The following is a 20,519-nucleotide window of genomic DNA, read 5'->3' on the forward strand; positions in this document are numbered from 1 at the left end:
TTTTTGCATTGACTTGAGGTGCTTTTGGGGTTTTTGATGGTGTTGTTGTTGAAGATTTTCCTTGTGGTTGAAAGAATATGTTCCTCTAGCTTTCTATCAGGATCAAGCTCTCCTTGATTTTATGGGAGTCAATTATGTGGAAAGTATTTTTATACTCTCCGGTACTCAACTTGAGTACATCTGCTGCCACTCTGAAGCTAGGAGTTGGCATTTTAGAACTTGTGTACACTATCTCCTCTAGCTATTTAATTGGTGGCTTTTCCATCATGATCCACATGCCATAAGTTATTAGATTCTTTGTTGCTTCTGGATCTATCACAACTGAACATGTGATTTTGAATCTTGTTTCTCCACATATGTTGAATTTGATCATCGTAGGAGACACTTGATCTTCTTCTTTGTCCATGTTCTTCTTTTGATCTTGCATTTGTTGAACATTTGATGTTGAAATTGGAAACTTTACTCCTTCGTCTGCTTTCATTTGCACTTTTTTTGGAGTGGACTTCTTTGAAACATCTTTTGTCGATTCTTCAAGTATGTCAATGATGGCATATTCTTGTGGTTGCTCTGCTTCCTTTGTTTGCACCTTGGAACCATGCTCCATGACATAGCTATTTGTCTCACCTTTTCTGCTTTCACACTCACAAAATTCATTAGATTCCTTCAACACCTTTATCGTAAATAAAGGAGTTATATCATACCCATATTCATCGCAAAATTTAGCTCATTCACACACACATCAAGAGTGGCGAGTATTTGATCGCATTCAAAGGGTTCAAATAACTCCTTTGGAAATGGTTCTGGAATATAGTGTGTCCCCTCCATAGGTCGATCAAGAATACAATCCTCCTTCCTTAGACTTACACTCTCAAGAGCTACGTACATCTAAATATATGCTTTGCTTTCCAAATCAGTTGTGGAGTTTAATTCTTCCCTCGAGGTTTGCTCTACATCTCTATAACTATGATCTTTGACACTAATTTTTGTAGTGACCTCTTTGTGTCTCAGGTAGATATAGTCATAGCCCCAATCTTGTACCATTTTGAGCTGACGCATGAATGGTCTGCCCAATATGATATCAAAGTTGCTGCTCTTGTCAAAATTCATTATTGCAAAGGTGTGCTCATACTCTATGCCACACGAGGATACAATGATTTGTTCTAATATTCCAATTGGTTTCTCCACGTATCCATATGCTAATTGCAATTTCATTCAAGTTTTTGTAAGAGCAGGCTTTCCCCATTTTTTCCATATTTCTTTGGTTGCAATGGGAATTCCTATCCCACTATCTAATATAGCAACCATATTTACTCCTTTGTACTCAAGTGGTAAGGTGGTGTTTCCTTCTTCTCCTTCATAGTAGTTACCCCCCTTATTTACTAGTATTGGCTTTGTCTGCGGCTTCTTAGACGAGGTGACATCCATGTTTTTGTCTACCAACTGGTCATGTGAAGTGATTTTCAACCCCATGTTTTCCAGGTTTTTCCCATTCGGCCCCATAAATGTGGTCTAATTTTTAGCAAATCTGAGAGATAAAGTGTGCATTGTATAGGAGAAGATATCGATTCATGCAAGCTCTTGGTATCCATCATTTTTGGTGTGGCTTTCCACGAAGAAGGTACCATTTTAACCTCCAATTTTGTCTCAAGTTCTCCTATGAAGGATGGAAAAGTCTTTAGAGAGCGTGGTTTACTCTCTTCATATGCGACAGACCCGACATCCCCATATAAGGATCTTATATCCCCTAGGAAAAATTCGTGATACATGTTTATCTCAGGGATAGGTGTTGATTGTAAAGTAACACTACCATCCTTTTGGTTTCTGATTGATTCCCACAAGGATTGTGGCCATGGTTCTTCTACCTCCGGAATAGACATCACTACTTGTGAGCCCACCCCATCTGTGGTATTGGCTACTTCCCTTGTATCTAAAGGTGTCTCAACTCTTGGCTCTTCCTCTTTGTTTAAAATACCATGACTTTCCAATTCCTAGATTTTTTGCGGATTAGCACCTCCGTTTTTGGAGCATCTGGAACTGGTTCCATAAGATCTTGGGCCTTTTGGATGAACTCCTTGCACATTTGCAACCTCTCTTTTTTACACCTTGAGTGAGGGTACATTATCTATCTATCCTCCTGGGTTTGGTTGGTTTTTAACATAGCCTCATAAGCTTTCAAGATCACATCCAAAGGTTCAAAGACTTTATCGACCAAGACTGAACCTCCTGAGTTAGTCTTTTACTCTTTAGGTACCTTTGCATTTTTCTTGCTTTGTTGCTCTCGTCTAAGATGTTCTTTTGTTTGATTTGGTTCAGTTTCCAAAGCAGCTTTCTCTTGCAGCCTCTTTGCTTTCATTTTATCTTGTTTGGTTTTCCATGATTTTCTTCCTGTTCTCACCGATATGTTCTCAATTTCTGTTTGAATAGGCAATGTGGCTTCCTCAACTGGGTTTTTTTTGGTAGCTTCTTGAGCTTGAGCTCAAGTCATCACCTTTAAAGGAATTGCAGGGTCTACCTCAGATCCGCTTGAAGGAGGCATCATGCCTACAACATTCATTGTTGCTTTCCCTTTGTAGTCTAGATTATTAGCACAATGTTGGCGTAGATGTTCTCTCCCACAACTTTCATAGAATGCAAATATTTCTATTTGTGGACCCTTGTTTGGACAACTTCGTGTCCAATGATCACCTCCACACTCATAGCATGGACCTTCTTGTTTCATAGCTGGTGATCTAGTCGATGGTTGTTCTTGCCTTGTGACAATGTTCTTTGAACGATACTCTTGATTATCTATGAACATGAGCGTATTCGCATCCATGGAGTGCTGATTTTTCACAGGTCGCGGCACATGTGTTGGCTGAGTGTAGTCATTGGCTTTGATGAATCTCATGTTTGGTTTGTTGATCAGAGGATGTCTCTCCTCTATGTATTCTCCCAATCCCCCCAATTGTTGGCATTGCAGTGTTTTTCATGTCTTTGAGTGGAGTGGATAATTTTTCATGATTAAGGCTCACTCAAGATTCTAAAGATAGTCTCTTACAAACCCACTTTGGATTAGTGAAACTTATCTCTTTTTACCCCTGGTAAGGTCCCTCAAAAGTCAAGAATTTGTGACTTTTTGATCTTTGGAAACTACTGTTGGGGTACCCTAAAAGTTTGGATTTACGAAACCTGAAAAAACTATTTGGAGTTGTCTATCAAAAGTGAAAGCAATTTTAGTGAACTGCACTTGAAACAGCACTCAAGAAAATCTCAGGACCAAAACACAAGAACTTTGCCTTGTATCTTGGTCTCCAAAAGGTATTTTTAGCTGAAACTTGAGATTTGGGATGTACTCAAGTATGCCTACAAGATCATCAACCCCCACTACGCTGAGGTACATGGAACACGATCCATGTTCCCTTGTCAAATTTTCCCTCCAAATTTTGACAATGTGTAGACAAGGTCATATGTAGACTATGTACCAATTTTCATCAAATTCTAAGGTTGAGGTACATGGATCGCGATCCATGTTCAACCACATCTGGACTTGATCTCTTGGCAGCTTGTTGCACTCTATGTCCACAAGCTAAATCTCAAATCTTTTTGGATTTGGATTTGTTTTGACATGTCAAAAGGCCAATACTAGGTATGCACTGCGGTTTTCAATCTGTCACCTGTTTTGCTCCCTTTTGGCCCAAATTTGCTCAATTTTTTTCAAAATTGGCCTTGGGTACATGGATCGTGATCCATGTTTGGAGCCCAAATTGATTTCTCTTGGTATTATCAGATTCATCATGATTAGTAGGTCCTATGGTATCAATTTTTTTGAAAATGGACCTCTAGATTGAAAGCTAGGTCAATTATGGCACTTGCTCATAGTACTTGACAGTTCTGGGCTTTTGGTCTGTCCAAAAATTCCTCTAGGATACATGGATCGCGATCCATGTTCCACCACTTTTGGACCTGAATTTTTGGTGTACTGGTAGCTTATGATGTTTGTAGCTTGCTCACCAAGAACGTTTGGATTTGGATCAATTTTGCCCAACCAAAACTGACTTCTACAGTCTGTTGTGACAGTTTGACAATGTTCTGTTTTTGGCTCTTTTGACCACTTTTTGTAACTTTTTTGCATATGGTTCTTTTGGGAAAGTTGGTTGTCTATGTTTCAGCTACCTACTGTTCAAATCTTAGCCAAAAAAAAAAATCAGATTTTTTTCATGAGGTACACGGATCGCGATCCATGTTTGACCTCATTTTAGCATGAAACTTGGTAAGCTTCTAGTCCATGTTATGCTGACACTAGTCCCCTAATATTTTTGAATTTGGCCAACTTTTTCCTAATCAAAATTGAGTTTTTCTGTCTTCCCTGCGGTTTTTGACTAGTTTTTGTATTTGGCTATTTTGACCAGCTTTTTTTAATTTTTTGACATGGTCCCTTTTGGCAAAGTTGTTCCACTATTTATCAAGAATGTACTTGTCAAATATTAGCCCCAAATGTAAAAAAGGTACATGGATCCCGATCCATGTTTGACAACATTTTCTCATGAATTTTGTTCCAGTGGGTCTCTATCCTCTGTAGAAGCCAAATCTCACCCCTTTTTGAATTTGGATCCCAAAATCTCAAGATTTGCCCAATTTTGTGTTAAGTATGGAGCCTGATTTACCCTTGTAATTTTTTGTGGTAAAAGCGCACATTTGTAAGGCCCCCATTATGAGGAGAAGCCATCGTGCATGAAGGAAAATCACTCAACGGAAACCAAAATTTTCACGGACAAGAATTAGGGGCAACTTTAGAGGCCTCGGGGACGGAGCCCCCGAGACTTTTTCTTTGCCGGAATATTATGGCCGGACGGCAGCCGGATAGTGGTCGAAAACAACCGGTCAGTTGGCCGGTGGTCGAAAGTCAATGGCCGGTGGCCGGTGGCCGAATTCAAAAGCGGACTTGTCTTCTCAAGGGCGGACAAACATGAGCGGATTGGAGGGTCCGATTTGGACTTATTCGCACAAGGGAGGCTACACATGGCTGTCTCTCATAAGAGAGGGCAACCCTTTTGGCCTATAAAAGGAGGCCATTTCTACACACATTTCATAGTGTGAAGTTGATGCAACAAGGTGAGTGTGAGGTGGTGAGAGTGAAGCAAGGTAGGAGCTCTATCAAGGGTTTAATCCCTTTGTAAACTACTTCTTCTTTTGAAGTGCTAAAGCCATTGAGTGGCTGCTTTCCCATGGACGTAGCCCACATTGGGTGAACCACGTATATTGTGTGTACTCTCTCTCTCTCTCTACTGTATAATCTCTTGTGTGTGAAATCTATCTCTCTCCATTAAGTAATCTACTCAAAAATCTATTTAGCTACGTCTTATTTCTTAACAACTGGTATCAGAGCAAGGTTTGCTCGTAGCTAAATTATCTCAAGGAAAGGATTCCTTGAATTGAGTGGGCGTTATGGCGGAGGAAGGGAAGCTCAAGATTGAGAAGTTCAACGGAAAAAACTACCAACATTGGAAGATGCAGATTGAAGACTATCTCTACCAGAAGGACCTCTATTTGCCACTAGGCGGTCTTGCGAAGAAGCCCGCAACAATGGCAGATGAAGCATGGATTGTCCTTGATCAAAAGGCACTGGGAACAATCCGGTTAAGCTTGGCGTCAACAGTGGCCTTCAATGTTTCGGAGATGAAGACCACGGAGGACTTGATGAAGTCACTTGACGACTTCTACGAGAAACCATCGGCATCCAATAAGGTATTTCTTATGAAGCGCTTGTTCAATCTAAAGATGGCAGAGAATGGTTCAGTTGCAGAATACCTAAATGACTTTAACACAAACATAAGTCAACTTAGATCAGTGAAAATCAATTTCAATGACGAAGTGCAAGCTCTCCTTATACTATCATCTCTACCGGATAGTTGGGAAAGCCTTGTGATGGCTGTAAGTAATTCTATCTCTGGCACAAATACTCTTAAGTTTGATGATATTGTGGGTGTTCTCCTAAGCGAGGAAATGCAAAGGAGAAGCACAGGAGAATCATTAAGTGCTGCACTATCAGTGGAAACAAGAGGAAGGCCTAAGGAGAGGTTCAAAAACCAAAAGGGTCGTGATCGCTCAAGGCGGAGCAAGTCACGCACAAAGTCAGATCTTGAATGTTGGAATTGCGACAAGAAGGGCCACGTCAAGAAGGATTGCTGGTCCAAGAAGAAGAAGGAGACAAAGTCTCAAGACAACAAGCCAACATCGGAGGCCAATGTGGCAGGTAAAGTAGAGCAAGATGCTCTAATTCTCTCATTAGACAATGTGTCTAATTCCTGGATAGTAGATTCCGGGGCTTCATTCCATGCGACACCACACAAGCAACATTTCCAAGACTACACCAAACGTAATTTTGGGTATGTATACTTGGGAGATGATGAAGCTTGTGATATTGTCGGCAAAGGTACAGTTTATGTCAAAACTGCTAACGGAAATGAATGGAAGCTTAAAGATGTTATGCATGTTCCTTCTCTTCGCAAAAATTTGATCTCTACAGGACAATTGGACGATGAAGGTCACAACATTGCATTCAGAAACAAACGGTGGAAGATCTCAAAGGGATCTTTGGTGGTTGGCAAGGCAGAAAAAGTCGGTACACTTTACTTGTGTATTGTTAGCACGCAACCTTCAGCTTGTGCAGCAACTACAGAAGTTGACAGTGTGGTGTGGCACTACCGACTTGGGCATATGAGTGCCAAAGGAATGCAAATCCTTCAAACAAAGAAGCTTCTACCAGGTTTGAAAGAAGTGGACTTAGAGTTCTATGAAGATTGTGTTTATGGTAAACAAAAGAGTGTAAAATTTCAAAAATCAAGAAATAAAAGAAAAAATAAAAAACTTGAGTTGGTTCATTCTGATGTTTGGGGTCCTGCAAGTACACCATCACTTGGTGGCTCATTGTACTATGTAACATTCATAGACGATGCGACTAGAAAAACATGGGTTTATGTCATGAAGAATAAATCCGATGTATTTTCCATATTTCAAAGGTGGAAAGCCTTTGTGGAGAATGAAACAGGTACCAAGGTTAAATGCCTCAGATCCGACAATGGAGGTGAATATTGCAGCCAAGCTTTTGAAAGCTTTTGTGCTAGCAATGGCATTCGGAGGCAAAGGACAACCCCAAGGATACCTCAACAAAATGGGATTTCGGAAAGGATGAACAGGAAAATCATGGAACGAGCACGAAGCATGCGACTACATGCAGGCCTACCGCTTGAGCTTTGGGTGGAAGTTGTAAGTACGTCTGTGTACTTAATCAATTGGTCACCCTCAACGGCATTGGATGGGGGAGTTCCAGAAGAGGCATGGACAGGTAAACCGGTGAATTATGCATTTCTCAAAGTGTTTGGGTGTGAGGCTTTCATGCACATAGATAGAAGCCTAAGATCAAAGCTAGATGCAAAGTCCAAAAAGTGTTTCTTCATTGGCTATGGAGAAGGAGACTTTGGGTATCACCTATGGAATCCTGAAGATGGTAAAATCTTAAGGAGTAGGGATGTAATTTTTAACGAACAAAATATGTACAAAGATTACTTGGAAAGAAAACAAACAAAAGAAACAGGTGATGAGTACATGGAGCTTGAGGACGGTGAAGACTCAAGGACTGCAAACGGTGACAATGTGCAACAACGTCAACCAAATGAGGAGCCTCAACCTATTCCCTGAAGATCTACAAGAGCAAGTAGACCTCCAGAAAGGTTTGTTCCTTTCTTCAACCATCTCTTGATCTCAGATTCTAGAGAGTCGGAATCATACGAAGAAGCTATGCAACATGAATCCAAAGAAGAATGGACGAAGAGTATGCAAGTGGAGATGGACTCACTACATCGCAACCAAACATGGGAGTTGGTTGAGTTTCCTAAAGGTAAGCGGGCACTTCAAAACAAATGGGTGTACAAGCTGAAGGAAGAAGAAGGTGGGAAGAAAAGGTACAAGTCTAGGCTTGTGGTAAAAGGTTTTTCTCAAAAGAAAGGTATTGACTTCAATGAAATATTTTCTCCTGTTGTAAAAATGAACTCAATTAAGCTTGTCTTAAGCCTTGTGGCTGCTCATGATCTAAATCTCGAGCAAATGGATGTAAATACGGCATTCCCTCACGGTGACTTAGAGGAGGAAATCTACATGCTTCAACCAAAGGGGTATGAAGTAAAAGGTAAGGAGAAAATGGTTTGCAGATTAAAGAAGAGATTGTATGGTTTAAAGCAAGCATCAAGACAATGGTACTTGAAGTTTGATCGATGGATGTTGGATCATGGATTCACAAGATGCAACTCGGATCACTGCGTCTACACGAAGAATTTGGGAGATGGGAAATTCATCATCCTAATGTTGTATGTTGATGACATGTTGATTGCAAGTGCTAACATGCAGGACATCAAAGACCTAAAAGAGGAGCTGTCCAAATCTTTTTCAATGAAAGATTTAGGTGCTGCAAAGAGGATACTTGGTATGAAAATATCAAGGGACAGGACGAAGAAGACAATAAAGCTATCTCAAGAAGATTACATCAAGAAGGTACTAGAAAGGTTTGCAATGCAAAATGCAAAACCAGTTTCTACACCTTTGGCTGGTCATTTTAAACTAACGAAGGATATGTGTCCAAAGACATAAGAGGAGATAGCCTACATGTCTAAAGTTCCATATGCTGCAGCGATAGGTTTTCTAATGTATGCTATGGTCTGGACAAGGCCAGACATTGCACATGCAATGGGAGTTGTGAGTAGGTTCATGGACAACCCAGGTAAAGAGCATTGGCAAGCTGTGAAGTGGATACTTAGGTATCTAAAAGTGACAACAACAAATGCTTTGCATTTTGGAGGAACTGATATTTTTCTAGAAGGGTATGCTGATGCAGATATGGCAGGTGACAAAGATACTCGAAGGAGCACTACTGGCTATGTGTTCACGGTTGGAGGCACAGCAGTAAGCTGGGCTTCAAAACTGCAAAAGGTGGTTTCACTTTCTACCACGGAAGCAGAGTATGTAGCAATGACGGAGGCAAGCAAAGAAATTCTGTGGCTTCACAGATTCTTAGAAGAGCTTGGATTCAAACAAGACAATTGTGTCTTATACATTGATAGCCAAAGCGCTATCCATATTGCGAAGAACTCAGCCTTTCATTCAAGGACAAAGCACATTGAGGTGAGATATCACTTCATACGTACTCTTTTGGAAGAGGGACAGCTAAAGCTAGGAAAGGTGCATACAAGTGAAAATCCTGCAGACATGTTTACAAAGGTGGTCAACAAGGAGAAGTTGAGCTTTTGCTCATCTTCAATCGGCATTCAAGGATAAGAAGCCAGAATGGAAAGCAGTCACAGGTTTGGTTTGGAGATCAGTCTCCAAGTGGGAGATTGTTAAGTATGGAGCCTGATTTACCCTTGTAATTTTTTGTGGTAAAAGCGCACATTTGTAAGGCCTCCATTATGAGGAGAAGCCATCGTGCATGAAGGAAAATCACTCACCGGAAACCAAAATTTTCACGGACAAGAATCAGGGGCAACTGGAATATTCCTTTTCGCCGGAATATTATGGCCGGACGGCGACCGGAAAGTGGTCGAAAACAACCGGTCAGTTGGGCGGTGGTCGGAAGTCAATGGCCGGTGGCCGATGGCCGAATTCAATGGCCGGTGGCCGAATTCAAAAGCGGACTTGTCTTCTCAAGGACGGACACACATGGGCGGATTGGAGGGTCCGATTTGGACTTATTCGCACAAGGGCGGCTACACATGGCTATCTCTCATAAGAGAGGGCAACCCTTTTGGCCTATAAAAGGAGGCCATTTCTACACACATTTCATAGTGTGAAGTTGATGCAACAAGGTGAGTGTGAGGTGGTGAGAGTGAAGCAAGGCGGGAGCTCTATCAAGGGTTTAATCCCTTTGTAAACTACTTCTTTTGAAGTGCTAAAGCCATTGAGTGGTTGCTTTCCCGTGGACGTAGCCCACATTGGGTGAACCACGTATATTGTGTGTACTCTCTCTCTCTCTACTCTATAATATCTTGTGTGTGAAATCTATCTCTCTCCATTAAGTAATCTACTCAAAAATCTATTTAGCTACGTCTTATTTCTTAACATTTTGTGTTTGAATCCTTGTTTTTGCCCTAACAACCAATTTTCATGTGATCTTTGAGTTTTTCTTTCAAGAAAACTTGATGAGAGCAATGTCACACTGATGCACAATGTCACTAATCACTGTTTTGCAAAATTTGTCTCTGGGTACATGGATCGCAATCCATGTTCCTCCACAGAATCTTGTCGAACTTCTTAGGTTGCTTCTAGAGAGTATTTTGATACCCTAGATCCACAATTTTTTTAATTTGGATCACTTTGGACGTGTCTACTATCAAATTTTTAGAATTTTAGAGTTATGGTCATTTCGGCCAAAATATGGTTTTCACCCTTTTTCCCTCAATCTTTTAGCACAAATTTGATGGTGGTAGTTTCTACTTACCCTACTCCTAAGTATTGAAACGAAACATAAAACAAAAACAAACAGAACGGTACAAAATAAAGTGGAAACGAAAAACAAAACAACCTTCTGAAAGCATAGAGAAAATCGAAGCATGAAATGCTTTTGGCTATCTCACTCACAACCCTCTTTACTTCTCAAGAATAGATCTAGCAAGTCCTCGACTTCTAGACTCTATCAAGCACTAAACCCCGTGTCTAGCTGCTCACCGCTAAAGTGTAAATGGAATGGAGAGACAAATCTTCAAAAAGAACGCTCTAAATACACACTAGGTCACTCACCATCTACGCCGTGATGGACGTCTGCAACATAGCTTTTTGGTACTAATATAATGTCAATACTTAGGGAAGTGACTCGGATGGGGTACGGAGACTCTTTGATATCGTCAATCTCAAGAAGTTAACCTTAACAAGAAAACACAACAACTCTACAAGCAAACCAACACTTAATGATCAGGAAAATTTGCAAATGTCCTTTCTCACAACTCTAGGTCATCGTGCCATTTCGGCACTCGAATGGACTCGAAATGCAACGAAACTTTAGGAGGAGGTCTAGGAAACCTAGGGGCACTATCCTAGCAAGTCTGGTCGTAATCCGACAAGGTACCAAAATCATGATCCATCATGAAAAAGGTCTGTAAAACTGCAACAAAACTATCCAGAATTGTCGCCCTATGGTCTAGGAACACTCTCATATGGTCAAAATGACTAAAAACAATGATTTAAGCACTCAAATTTGATGATTAGGCTCACAAACGCGTAGTCGCGAACCACAACAAAACTGAAAATGGTTACACTTAAATAAAAGAGCAAAGAGAGAGGAACACAATGTAAGTTTCAAAATTGAAAACTAATTACCCAATCATTAGCTGCGATGACTACAAGTTGGAGTAGTGTGTAGCTTGAGGGTACGTACAACAGAGCTCTTTTCTCTCTAAAGATAATCTCTCTTTTTGGAATTAAAAATTGATTACCCAACCATTACCTGCAATGACTACAAGTTGGAGTAGCTCGTAGCTTGAGCGTACGTATAGCAGAGCTCTTTTCTCTCTAAAGATAAGCCCTCCTTTCGTATTAAGGTTATTGACCTTTATACCTAGGGCATTCTAAATGGCTAGTGGCCGACTCACATGGACTTTTACAAATGCCATGACAGCATTTCAACTCAAGGATTTGACTCACTACTCTGGAATCAAGATTACACAGAGTATTACTACACTAGCTCAAAAAACTAATAGAGTACAAATGTGGTGTTTGGCTACATGTCCGACCAGGTGGGTGCCCGTTCGGTTTGTCCTCAAACACCAGCCATGCCTAAGAAGATTTGAAGCTCCTCAACCGTGTTGGGATGTGCCCATCAAAGCATGGCAACGACCTTTCCATTGTCCATCTTGATGTCATAATAAGAGAGCACATGACCGAGGTAATGTATCTCTGTTTTAAAGAAATCGCACTTGCTTGGCTTAGCATACACGGTGTGAGTTCGTAGATGTTTGAACACTAATCAAAAGTGTTTTATGTGTTCATCTTCAGTCTTACTATAAATGAGAATGTCATCAAGGAAAACCACAATAAATTTTCCAAGATAGAGACATAAGGCATTTGTTCTACCACATACTTGTGGGAGTAGGGAGTCTGTGTAAGCTTCAACTTCTTGATTAGCTTATAGTTCAAGAAGTTATGAGTAGTACCATAATCCACTAAAATACAAACATGTTGTTCGTTAATAGTGCCATACATACGAATCAACTCATGGGGGACCAAAGGTGGACTGCCACATTGAAGCATGCACACAATAGTTGTATTTTTCTTCCATATGAAGAATCTCTATAGCACAATATTTAAGAGATAAATCTAATGTGAGGCATTGCACCCTAAATTGCATCGTGTGCATGGCATTTTATTTGCCTTGCAAAAGAGGACAGTCCTTCTTGTTATGCTAGTCCAAAAGACATTTGAAACACAAATTGTGTTTCTTTGCACGGGACGCTCAAAATCGGTTGTGCTGAGAGACCCACGTGGAGTATCTCAGATTGCTTAGGCTTCTTAACCTCTTGAGGACGTGGAGAGGTAGATTGTCTCTTGTTCCTCTTGGAACGTGTGGGAGATATACCTCGCCATTGGCTTTTAGACCAATTTCTCTCAACAAAATTATTCTTAGAGTAGGGAACATTTCCCTTCCTCTCTTGGACATCATCATACATTTGGGCATGAGTGATGGATTCTTCCAAAGTTTTTGGATGTTGGGTCTTGACATGAAGATGATAGTCTTTGTCAAGGACCCTATTGAAACCCTATATCTTTTGAAATTCATCTAAACCTTCGAGTTTTAATATGATTTCTTGATTCTTAAAAAGATAGTGAGTGAGAGAGAGGCTAGACATGCGACATGCATTCCATGCTAACCAATTATTATGTTCTTCATTTGAGTCCAAAAACTCTTTGGAGAAAGAAGCTTGAAACACAGCCCAAGACTGAGGACGAGCATCTGTTGGAAATGACATCCACCACTTATAGGCCTTGCCTTTAAGAGATAGACGTGTTTCCACAATTGTATTAATATCTAGGATGTGTCTCAGCCTATGAATATTAGTCCATTTGTGTAAGAGTGTATTAACCACATCCTTGCAATCACGCTCTTCACCCGTGAAACTCATGAGTGGTGATATTCTTAAGTAATGCATTGCTATTTTGCGTCTTCTAAAGCACTTGCCTCATGGACTCTTTGAGTCATGCGAGCTTGGTTCCTTGAACCGTGCCAGCTTGGGCTCCTTGAGCTGTTTGTGAATTCATAAATTTCATAAGTAGGTCAATAAGGTTTATAACATTTGCATTTAATGCAGAGAGGTTGTGTTTAAGTACGCTTTGGTGATTTTCCAAAGTCTTGAAAGCAACCATATCTACAAGACCATGATCTACTAGATCATCATCGTCATGAATATTAATGTCGACAGGGCCCGTGGTTGCCGAACTTTGATGTGCGTGTTCAAAATCAAAAGTGTGTGTTTGTGGGATATCCTCGTTGGCGATGGTAAACACACGATAATGTAGAGAGAGAAAAAAAAGTCAACTTGTATCTTATAAAGCTTGAAGTCGTGTTTTTTTTCGGTAACTTATGCATTGCATGCGATATTCGCCTTGTAAAATTTGTAGTGCTTCACGTTTCGTTCTTCGTAAGAACACCTTTGTTGATTCTTCACAAAAACTCGTCGTTTTTGTTAAATCTTTTGTTCACTTGTGAAGCTTATTTCTTAAATAAAAATGAATTTTGGAAGAAAATTTGACTTTCTCTAAGGAGTGACAAGGAAGGGTGAAACTACTTCCTTGAAGTTTGTAGTTTGTAGCTTTCTTTGTCATTACAAGTATGCTATGTTTCCTTGTTGTATACAATAAGTCTCAATAGCTTGGATGGTAGGGTGTTGGCCTCTTACCCTCATGGGGTGGGTTTCAACCCTTCTTCATGCAAGGGTTTAGAGGGCCTTCCTACGTGCACAGCCAATTGCGCCAACAGAGCCTCAGTGCCGTAGAGTTCCTGGTCGAGTTGGCCTTGGTCTCCCACCTTAGTCGTGCGATGTGGAGGGCGGATGTGGGGCGACTGTTGTTTGCCGCATGTCTTTCCTTCTACTACACTGTGTGGACATTGTGGATCATGGGAGAGGAGATGAGCGTCACATGCAAATGCAGCCCGTTTTTCCCCCTTCCCAAAATAGCTCGGATATCGCTAAAAGGAGGGGAGTAATATCGTGTGCTAGTCTCCACCCAACCATGTTATCTTATAGCCTCCCCCTAGCATACACACACTGTTTGTCCTTGCCCGTAGGACCCTTGTCCTTACAGGGAAATAAAATATTATATTGCACCACCACTGAAACATGAAAAAAGGAATGGAGGGGTGGAAGGGCATAGAAGGCATAGATTGTAACGAAGAAGGAGGAAAAAGTGGCGTCAAATGAGAAGCAAGGGGTGAATATGGGGACCAAGTGGGAGCAGCGTAGGTGGGTGGGTCTGGAGTTGACAAGAAATGTGCTTTTTTTTATGTTAACATTGAGGCTTGCATCATGGATTTTGTGGAGCGAGTAGATCTATAGAGTAAATTTCAATAGCACATAATGTACTTGCTCTACTTTTCCTCTCCCCTCAAAGTCCAAAAGAGACCTTTATTACTCCTAAGATCTATCCAATCAATAGCTCTCACTTTGTCTTTCAATTTCCAAGGATTCAACATTTTTGGCACTACAATTTTTGAAGTTCAACTTTGACGAGCCGTCTAGATGAGATTCTAGAGCATCCTAAGCACTATAGTCCCCATCATTATCCTTGCACTCAAGGATTTCATTGACGTAATCATGATCATGTGATTACGTTAATAACTCTAGTATTTACACAAGAAAATCATGTGATCACGTTAATTGTTAACGTGATCTTGATGGTGACCTGCAGAACCAATAGAGACGGTAGGCCCATCGGGCCTTTTCATTTTCCCGGTGGGGCCCGCCGGGCTTTCCCATTTTCCTGACGGTGCCCTTAGGGCTAAAGGGTTATCCCGGCGGGCCCATCGAGAAAATGAAAAAGCCCGGCGGACCTGACTGTATATAGTAAACCTCTTCTTACTTTGGCATTTTAACTAGGCAAATCCCTGGGGAGTATATCTGAGCGTCGGGTATAGTCATCTCCTTGTGAATTGACCTAAGGTTATAGAGTCACAGGTCCTTTTTTTGGGCCGAACGTGATTCTTAATTCGGTAACCATTTCTAAAAATATTTAAACCCTTCACCGAACCTAAAGGTACTAAACCAAAAAATTTGAGAATTTGGAGAGTCATGCTCATTGTGACGAAGCCATTGGTCCATAAAAGGGTTGTAGTTGGTTTTAGAAGATGAGCATATTTAAATAAGGAGTTGATAGCCGGATGCCTTGTACTAGTGTACTGGGTATATAAAGATCCTTGAAGTCTTGCATTTTTCACCATCATAGATGCATAAGGGGGCTACAATCCTTGATTGGGTACAAGTAGTCCTCAATTGTGTAATTGTATTGAAGGTTTCCTTGCCTTGTTTTGTGCATTGGTTTATATAGGGAGTGAATTATGTATTATAATTAAAAGATTGTTAGTGCATGAGATGGTCAATCATCAACATTATTTCTTTCATGTGTGTTTTGCAAATAATATCATCATTTCAATGTAAATGTTGATGATTCTTTGTAGCATGTGAAAATAGTTGTGTATGTTCTCTCAGCACATATGTGGAATTGACTAGAGTGCATTGCAAATCTCATATTGTGTAGATTTGATTGCTTTCTTAGTGATTGTTTTTCTAAGATATATTGAAAAGTTTTTTTATTTATTTTAACTGAACATCTAGTTCTTATGTCTGCAGTATTAAATTGAAAGCAATGGAGAAAAATGTCAGCACAAGTGATACGAAGAAGACAAAGACTTAAAAAGCCCCTAGCAAACATGGGTTTTGAATCTCAAATCAAAAGGATTGTAGAAGTTGTTTTTGAGAATGAGAAATACTCAAAATTGCCAAATTTACTGAAGCAAATGATGGATGGAAGTAAAGTGATCATATTTATGGAAACAAAAAGAGGTTGTGATCAAGTTACTAGACAACTTCGAATGGATGGATTTGCAGCTTTATCTATCCATGATGATAAGAGTCAAGTTGAACAAGATTGGCTCCTTTTTGAATTTAGATCTAGCAATAGCCCTATAATGACAACAACAGATGTTGCAACTCTTGGTTTGGATGTGAAGGACATAAATCACAAGAAAGCAAAACAACAACAAAGACCGCACCGACATTGACAATGAGGTTTTGAATCTTAAATCAAAAGGATTGTAGAAGTTGTTTTTGAGAATGAGAAATACTCAAAATTGCCAGATTTATTGAAGCGAATGATGGATGGAAGTAAAGTTATCATATTTATGGAAGCAAAAAGAGGTTGTGATCAAGTTACTAGACAACTTCCAATGGATGAATTTGTAGCTTTATCTATCCATGATGATAAGAGTCAAGCTGAACAAGATTGGCTTCTTTTTGAATTTAGATCTAGCAATAGCCCTATAATGACAACAACAGATGTTGCAACTCGGGGTTTGGATGGCACTTTCAGATTGGCACAGTCGGGGTGCATTGGCACTTCCAGATTGTAAATGCAAAGCCATTTGATCCCTTCAACTCTATTTTGATTTAACCTATGGTAGCCTTAGTATATAAGGTACCTAGGTCAATTTGTAAAGAGAACTTAATAATAATCAAACTTTTAAGCTATCATTGACCGTGTGTGAGAGAGAAAGAGAGAGTGTGTGAGCTTCATCCTAACGCTACTTCTTGCCTCCTCATTGCATTGAAGATTCAACTGCACCATCACAATTGGCTCGGAGATGCCAAGCATTCCTCGCAAACTGGAGCACGTGTACTAACGCATCTACGAGCTATTTGTGGTTGTAAGTGTATCAAATGATGTTTGTTTTTTGCGTGCAAGTAGTTATTATAATTGTGGTGACACTAGGTAGCTCCACAACAAAGATAGTCATTGATCTCTCTCTCTCTCTCTCTCTCTCTCTCTCTCTCTCTCTCTCTCTCTCTCTCTCTCTCTCTCTCTCATGACCCCCTCTCTCCTCTCGACATACCTACAAAGATGGTCATCTCTCTCTCTCTCTCTCTCTCTCTCTCTCTCTCTCTCTCTCTCTCTCTCTCTCTCTCTCTCTCTCTCTCTCTCTCTCTCTCTCTCTGTCTGTGTGTGTGTGTGTGTGTGTGTGTGTGTGTGTGTGTGTGTGTGTGTGTGTGTGTGTGTGTGTGTGTGTGTGTGTGTGTGTGTGTGTGTGGCTTAACAAAAACACCCAACGTGCCTGATTAGGACCCTCTATGATATTAAGCTACCGGGGTTTTCTCGGCTGGCACATAGGGAAAATGCAAAAGCCTGGCGGGGCACGACGAGAAAACGCAAAAGCCCGGCAGGCTTTTTGTGGGTTTCGAGGTTGCTCTAAACCGGCTTGTTTGTGATCATGTTAACTGTTATTATGTAAATATGTCAACAAAACCTTGTGATCACACAATTTTTTTGGTAATTACGTAAATATTAAATACCTGCTTGCGCTTCAGACACTATAATTGACCATCCCGATTGGAACCCCTGGAGCCTTATTGGCCTAGATAATCACATTAGACATACATTTTGGATGTCCTTTGCTTGCGCAGGTCCTTCATACCTGCTCTAGCCTTCTACACCACACCTTGTCTGTAGCCATATCACTTCCTAGCACCACTCTTGGCATCGACCAACTTTGCATGTACCAACATGATATATAAGTTTTACATATAGTGACCCCCCAAGAGTTGGATACATCAATATGCACATGGAAGATAACATTCCAATTAGGTGCCCTTAAAATTGGGGCACTTGTTAGGGATTTCCTCAATAGCAAAGTTTGATGCATCAATATGCACATAGAAGATAACATTCCACTTAGGTGTCCTTAAAATTGGGGCACTTTGCCATGCCAAGGGAAACCCTCGGGGGTCATAGACCTAGGCCAGGTGCCAATTGATATGCTGGGCAGGGAACCCCAGAAGCTCCTAAGAAATTTCCCATGGCTCTTTTACTGGTATCAGAACTTAGAGATTTGGGAGCAAAGGGTGTGGTCCGTTTCCACTACCTGTGCATGCAATTCATGCACTAGAGAGTCATGGAGATGAAGCGAAAAAAGACTGTGGGTAGCAACCCTTGGAAAAGGGAGGGAGGTGAGGTCAACCTGCACCAAATCCTATGGAGAGGGGCTGCACGGGGTCGCATTGACCTGCTATGCATTTCACATCATGGGTGCACAAACCGGGGTGTTTCAGAGTGGTCACAAACTCTCTCTCTCTCTCTCTCTCTCTCTCTCTCTCTCTCTCTCTCTCTCTCTCTCTCTCTCTCTCTCTCTCTCTCTCTCTCTCTCACTCTCACTCTGTGTGTGTGTGTGTGTGTGTGTGTGTGTGTGTGTGTGTGTGTGTGTGTGTGTGTGTGTGTGTGTGTGTGTGTGTGTGTGTGTGTGCATAGAAAGCGTCTCCATAGGTCTTTTAGGTCTCCTTTTTATACCAAGGCCTAAGGCCTTAGGGAAAAATAATTAAACCAAGGAAGGGTGCCCACGGGACAACACCCGTTCAACCTCTCTCATTATAAGAAAAGCACAACCTCGGGGGGTTCACTATGTGTAAACTACCATATCACGTGCGCTCAAGACATGTTTGTAAAACCCCTTATCTGTGAATTTTGTTAAGAATATAATGTATCCTTTTCTTTTAAAATCCATAATTTTCTTTCAAATTTGAAAAAATAATGCCCTTATGTATATATATTTCTGTAAGTTTCAAGAACTTTAAATACCCTTCTCTTGAACTCATGTGATAGGTTACATTTTTATTAGGTGACCTCCCAGGGAGCACAACAACCCAGAGTAGGGGTGAATCCGACAAAGTTTTTTGAATCCAAAAAATAATTCAACGGTTGTTGAATCTTTGTGATTTTTTAAAATTTACAGAGATTCTCAAGAAAGCGAGTATTCGTGGAAATCTCGAAGGGAGGTTCACCACCGACAACAAAATTTGACTAAATTTCTTGGTTTTTCCTTAAAATTGATGCGGTCTTTTTTGCCAAGCGTTTCCAAATTGACAAAGTAATTAGCAAGGTTAATTAGTGGCGACTACGATGATTTTTGCGAATACAACTGGCTTTCATCAGACATCTTGAGACAAGGTATTCTTTTTTTTCTTGCTAGCACTTTACATAGTCTCCATGGATTCCGAGATGAACATGATGTTTGATTTTGAGCATCATGCACCCAACCCTCCCAATTATGGTCTATGGTTGGATACTCTCACACAGGATACCCGCATGGTTATGGGAGGGGATGATAGTTATGAATTGCTTAATATTTAGGAGTTTTGAGCACTTCAAGCACGCATGTCTATGATGGAGAAATTTTTTTCATCTTTGAATGATAATGTTACTAGATTATCCACCTTGATAGTGCAATAGATGCAAAAACACACTGTCATTAATTTTTTGAATGAGCATAAAGTCCCTAAGTCATGCCAGGAAGCTTGCCCACTAGCCTCATGTATATATGTGTACATAGCCCTGCAAGTTTTGGAAGTGGCCGTATAAAACTTCATGTACAAAGGTGTGATTTTTCCAAGCTTGGGTGCTGATATTTTGGATTGTTTGAGTCCCCAAAACATGGCTTTTAATAATTATTTTTAGTTGTGCTTTATAGCTCATTAATCGGACTTGTACATCATGAGTTATGTGTGTCCAAAGCGGGCGGTCCCAACTTAGAAGGTGATAGCAGGTGCATGTGATGAGGGAAATGGGACAACTTGAGAGTCTAATATTAGAAATGCTGAATTTTTATATTTCTAGAGATAGCTGAGGTGATGGGCTTCAAGCCGTGGGTTACGGTGCGTCATTCGGTGACCGGAGCAACAAGTTATGCCTCGGGGAAATTTGTTTGAGAGGTCCTCTTGCTTGGGGGAGAAGCTGGAAATCGGTTGGGCTTGAGGGAGTTGGGAGGAAGTCTCCATGTGGCATGGGGATTATCCCACATGAGAAGAATAAAGGGTAAAGTGGAGGGTACATAGGGCACTTTGGGAGCCCACTATAGGTGTATCAAAGGTGAGAGGAGTTGTCTTAAGGCTTGGCTATGGGGGATAGTGGGCTCATAGGGAAGCAGATGGTGCATTTTTTAGTCCACACTCAGCTGCCCAGGTGCCTGGCTTCATTTTTGGTCCACTGGCCACTTGTCCCCACCCCATTCCTTGGTCAAAGGGTCATCGAAAGATAGCATACTTGTGTTGACAAGAAATCTAGAAGGAAAGGGAAAGCTTCAAACTTCAAGGAAGTAGTTTCACCCTTCCTTTTCACTTCTTAGAGGAAGGCAAGTTTTCCTCCAAAATTCCTTTTCTTCAAGGAAGAACCTCACACATGAAGAAAAGCCTTCACAAAAACGACAAGTTTTTGTGAAGAATCAACGAAGATCTCTCTTTGTATAG

The sequence above is a fragment of the Adiantum capillus-veneris genome, chromosome 30 (genome assembly GCF_014529385.1).
Source record: "Adiantum capillus-veneris isolate H3 chromosome 30, ASM1452938v2, whole genome shotgun sequence".
NCBI lineage: Eukaryota > Viridiplantae > Streptophyta > Polypodiopsida > Polypodiales > Pteridaceae > Adiantum > Adiantum capillus-veneris.